Source organism: Pseudophryne corroboree, chromosome 1, assembly GCF_028390025.1.
Source record: "Pseudophryne corroboree isolate aPseCor3 chromosome 1, aPseCor3.hap2, whole genome shotgun sequence".
Lineage (NCBI taxonomy): Eukaryota > Metazoa > Chordata > Amphibia > Anura > Myobatrachidae > Pseudophryne > Pseudophryne corroboree.
In genome coordinates, this window is record NC_086444.1 from 256,202,605 (window position 1) to 256,208,604 (window position 6,000).

The window sequence follows — 6,000 nt, forward strand, 5'->3', positions numbered from 1 at the left end:
CTAGGTAAAGGTCTGATGGAGTCTTGTTTAAAGAGTATCCTGATCTTTTCTATATATTTCTTGTTCTATCATTACAGCTTATTGAAGAGAGCCATTGAGGACCCATCCAAAGTTCTGATATGTATTTCAACAGCCACATAATTATATTTTTCCTCTTATTCATATTCTTCATTATATACTTAATGGCCCTCATTCCGAGTTGTTCGCTCGCAAGCTGCTTTTAGCAGCTTTGCACACGCTAAGCCGCCGCCTACTGGGAGTGAATCTTAGCATAGTAAGATTGCGAACGAAAGATTCTCAAAATTGCGATTACACACCTCTTAGCAGTTTCTGAGTAGCTTCAAACTTACTCGGCATCTGCGATCAGTTCAGTGCTTGTCGTTCCTGGTTTGACGTCACAAACACACCCAGCGTTCGCCCAGACACTCCTCCGTTTCTTCAGCCACTCCCGCGTTTTTCCCAGAAACGGTAGCGTTTTTTCGCACACACCCATAAAACGGCCTGTTTCCGCCCAGAAACACCCACTTCCTGTCAATCACATTACGATCACCAGAACGAAGAAAAAGCCGTGAGTAAAATTCCTAACTGCATAGCAAATTCACTTGGCGCAGTCGCACTGCGGACATTGCTCCGTTGCGAAAAAAAATAACGAGCGAACAACTCGGAATGACCCCCATTGTAAAGGGACTCATTGTTATTCTCTGTTATTGTCCTCAAGAATATATGCTGCCACTTCATCTTTTCTTTTCTCACTTAAGGGCTAATTCAAAGATGGACGCAGCCGCTATGTATAGACAAAGATCATCTGGTATGTGCACACTCACATAAAGGAAGGATGGATGCAGCTGCAGTGTGATTAACAGAGGCGGGCGTTTGCGAGGCGGCGATGTGGCATTGGGGGGGGGTGCTGGGTGGACCAAAAGGGGGCGTGCCAGGGCGGCTGCGTGATGTCACATGCAGCCACTCTGATTAAAAAAATATAGGATGATCGCCTGCTGCCAGGGGTCAACCTTAGTGTGAGGCGTCCGCAATCGGGAGGCGGACCGTCACACATGCCTTGCGGCCTTGCCCAGTGCTAATGTTGCTGCCACCTGGTAGCAGTGCTGTAACTAGGTGTGTGCCGGCGGTGCCTGGCACACAGCGCATGTGCACTGAGGGCGCAGGACCGCCGGCAATACCTGCTGGTCCGCGCTGCTCAGTGCTTGTCTGCAGAAGCACTGTAACTGCAGCGGCGGATCAGGACGCTGGATGTGATTGCCCTGTGTCCGGTCCTGCGCCTCCTTGTCTCCCAGGCCGCCTATCAGTACTGAAAGGGGGCGTGGCCACGGGTCCGCGATTAGGCCACCCCCCCCGACTTTGCTGTTTGGTCTATCTGTGTCTGTCCGTCTCTGCTACAGCTCTCCCGGAGGTACAGTTGGCACGAGGGGAGGGGGGGGAGGATGTGTGTGTGTGTGTGTGTGTGTTTGTGTGGTGTGACGAAGTGACAAGGTGTGTGTGTGTGTGTGTGTGTGTGTGTGTGTGTGTGTGTGTGTGTGTGTGTGATGTGTAATAAGGGGACACTGGCTGCTGTAATGTGTAATAAGGGGACACTGGCTGCTGTAATGTGTAATAAGGGGACACTGGCTGCTGTAATGTGTAATAAGGGGACGCTGTCTGCGGTAATGTGTAATAAGGGGACGCTGTCTGCCGTAATGTGTAATAAGGGGGACTGTCGGCCGTAATGAGTAATAAGGGGACGCTGTCTGCCGTAATGTGTAAAAAAGGGGACGCTGTCTGCCGTAATGTGTAAAAAAGGGGACGCTGTCTGCCGTAATGTGTAATAAGGGGACGCTGTCTGCCGTAATGTGTAAAAAAGGGGACGCTGTCTGCCGTAATGTGTAATAAGGGGACGCTGTCTGCCGTAATGTGTAATAAGGGGATGCTGTTTGCCGTAATGTGTAAAAAGGAGACGCTATCTGCCGTAATGTGTAATATGGGGATGCTGTCTGCCGTAATGTGTAAAACAGGGGACGCTGTCTGCCGTAATGTGTAATAAGGGGACGCAATCTGCTGTAATGTGTAATAAGGGGACGCAATCTGCCGTAATGTGTAATAAGGGGACGCTGTCTGCTGTAATGTGTAAAAAGGAGGATGCTGTCTGCCGTACAGTGTTAATAGGTGAATCTGTCTGCCATAATGTGTAAAAGGGGCTCTACCTGGTGTAGTGGCGCTACGGTGCAGCGTAATTTGAATAATAGAGACTACTGCGCACAGTAAAATGAATTGGTATTATTTTGTGGCCACACCCCTTCCCCATGAAGCCACGCCCCTATATAATTTTTTGCGCGCCTACGGCGCTCACTGCCCGTTTTGCATAGAGGGGGGGCGCCGAGGCCGTTTCTTGCACACAGCGCTAAAATGTCTAGTTACGGCACTGCCTGGTAGCTTCGCAGATCCAAGCAACTGCATACTGTGGTGAGACAGGGTTAGTTTCACCAGGGAATGCAGTATTCCCTGGTCACAACTTCCCTGTAGAGGGTTAAAGAAAAGCCGTCCAGCCTCAGAAAAATTGCTTTGCAGCCAGATAAAAGAACCTGGTTCAGTGAAAAGCCCAGATAAGGGCTCTGAGGTCTGGTTGAGGGAGAGAAGGGTGGGCTCTCAACCACACGGCTCTGGTTCAGGTTTTCGGACTGTCTCAGCCACAGCTGGGAATTGGTCTAATTGTACTGGCAGGGATTTAAACCCTTCTAAGTTTACTGCTCGACACACTGGTGCAGATAAGCGGCCAGCGAGTAGGGAACGTTTCCCCCAGTGCTAGGGACTTAGGGGGTCATTCCGAATTGTTCCCACGCTAAGATTTTTTGCTGCACTGCGATCAGGTCAGAACTGCGCATACGTATGCACCGCAATGCGCAGGCGCATCATACGGGTACAAAGCGGATCGTTGTTGAGCAATGGATTTTACGAAGAATCTATTCGCACAGCCGATCGCAAGAAGATTGACAGGAAGAGGACGTTTGTGGGTGTCAACTGACCGTTTTCTGGGAGTGGTTGGAAAAATGCAGGCATGTCCAGGCGTTTGCAGGGCGGGTGTCTGATGTCTATTCCGGGCAAGAACAGGCTGAAGTGGTCGCAGCGGCAGAGTAAGTTGTGAGCTACTCAGAAATTGCACAAAACTTTTTTGTACCGCTTGGTTGTACATACGTTCACACACTAGCATACACTCCCCTATAGGCGGCGACTATCTGTTTGCAGCTCTGCAAAAAATAGCTAGCGAGCGAACAACTTGGAATGACCCCCTTGGACCATCAGTGCCCGGAGGCACCGAGAGACTGTGCATATGGTCTGCAGATTGGAAAATGTATTTCTCTAACGTCCTAAGTGGATGCTGGGGACTCCGTCAGGACCATGGGGTTTAGCGGCTCCGCAGGAGACAGGGCACAATAATAAAAGCTTTAGGATCAGGGGGTGTGCACTGGCTCCTCCCCCTATGACCCTCCTCCAAGCCTCAGTTAGATTTTTGTGCCCGGCCGAGAAGGGTGCAATCTAGGTGGCTCTCCTGAGCTGCTTAGAATAAAAGTTTAAGTTAGGTTTTTTTATTTTCAGTGAGTCCTGCTGGCAACAGGCTCACTGCTACGAGGGACTTAGGGGAGAGAAGTAAACTCACCTGCGTGCAGGATGGATTTGCTTCTTAGGCTACTGGACACCATTAGCTCCAGAGGGAGTCGGAACACAGGTCTCACCCTGGGGTTCGTCCCGGAGCCGTGCCGCCGACCCCCCTTGCAGATGCCGAAGTTGAAGAGGTCCAGAGGTCCAGAAACAGGCGGCAGAAGACTTTCAGTCTTCATAAGGTAGCGCACAGCACTGCAGCTGTGCGCCATTGTTGTCAGCACACTTCATACCAGCGGTCACTGAGGGTGCAGGGCGCTGGGGGGGGCGCCCTGGGCAGCAATGTATTATACCTTTTTTATGGCTAAAATACATCACATATAGCCCTTGAGGCTATATGGATGTATTTAACCCCTGCCAGATCTCACAAACTCCGGGAGAAGAGCCCGCCGTTTTAGGGGGCGGGGCCTATTCTCCTCAGCACACGGCGCCATTTTCCTGCTCAGCTCTGCTGTGAGGAAGGCTCCCAGGCTCTCCCCTGCACTGCACTACAGAAACAGGGTTAAAACAGAGAGGGGGGCACTTATTTGGCGATATGATTACATATGTGAAAATGCTATAAGGGAAAACACTTGTATAAGGGGTTGTCCCTGTATAATTATAGCGTTTTTGGTGTGTGCTGGCAAACTCTCCCTCTGTCTCCCCAAAGGGCTAGTGGGGTCCTGTCCTCTATCAGAGCATTCCCTGTGTGTGTGCTGTGTGTCGGTACGTGTGTGTCGACATGTAGGAGGACGATGTTGGTGAGGAGGCGGAGCAAATTGCCTGTATTGGTGATGTCACTCTCTAGGGAGTCGACACCGGAATGGATGGCTTATTTAGGAATTACGTGATAATGTCAACACGATGCAAGGTCGGTTGACGACATGAGACGGCCGGCAAACAAATTAGTACCTGTCCAGGCGTCTCAGACACCGTCAGGGGCTTGTAAAAACGCCCATTTACCTCAGTTGGTCGACACAGACACAGACACGGACACTGACTTCAGTGTCGACGGTGAAGAAACAAACGTATTTTCCTTTAGGGCCACACGTTACATGTTAAGGGCAATGAAGGAGGTGTTACATATTTCTGATACTACAAGTACCACAAATAAGGGTATTATGTAGGGTGGGAATAATCTACTTGTAGTTTTTCCTGAATCAGATAAATTAAAGTGTGTGATGATACGTGGGTTTCCTCCGATAGAAAATTATTGGAGGTATACCTTTTCCCGCCAGAAGTGAGGGCGAGTTGGGAAACACACCTTAGGGTGGATAAGGCGCTCACACGCTTATAAAAACAAGTGGCGTTACCGTCTCCAGATACGGCCGCCCTCAAAGAGCCAGCTGATAGGAAGCTGAAAAATATCCTAAAAAGTATATACACACATACTGGTGTTATACTACGACCAGCAATCGCCTCAGCCTGGATGTGCAGCGCTGGGGGGGCTTGGTCGGATTTCCTGACTGAAAATATTGATACCCTTGACAGGAACAACATTTTATTGACTATAGAGCATTTTAAGGATGCATTTCTATATATGCGAGATGCGCAGAGGGATATTTGCATTCTGGCATCAAGAGTAGATGTGATGTCCATATCTGCCAGACGATGTTTATAGACACGACAGTGGTCAGGTGATGCAGATTCCAGACGGCACATGGAAGTATTGCCGTATAAAGGGGCGGTCCATCGGACCTGGTGGCCATGGCAACAGCTGGAAAATCCACTTTTGTTACCCCAAGTCACATCTCAGCAGAAAAGGACACAGTCTTTTCAGTCTCAGTCCTTTCGTACCCATAAAGGCAGGCGGGCAAAAGGCCAGTCATATCTGCCCAGGGTTAGAGGAAAGGGAAGAAGACTGCAGCAGGCAGCCCATTCCCAGGAACAGAAGTCCTCCACAGCTTCTGCCAAGTCCGCAGCATGACGCTGGGGCCATACAAGCGGACTCAGGTGCGGTGGGGGGTCATCTCAAGAGTTTCAGCACGCAGTGGGCTCACTCGCAAGTGGACTCCTGGATCCTACACGTAGTATCCCAGGTGTACATTGGAAATTCGAGACGTCTTCCCCTCACAAGTTCCTGAAGTCTGCTTTACCAACGTCTCCCTCCGACAGGGAGGCAGTATTGGAAAAAAATTCACAGGCTGTATTCCCAGCAGGTGATAATCAAAGTACCCCTCCTACAACAAGGGAAGGGGTATTATTCCACACTATATTGTGGTACTGAAGCCAAACGGCTCGGTGAGATCTAAAAGATTTGAACAATTACATACAAGGGTTCAAATCAAGATGGAGTCACTCAGAGCAGTGATAGCGAACCAGGACGATATGGTGTCACTGGATATCAGGGACGCTTACCTACATGTCCAAATT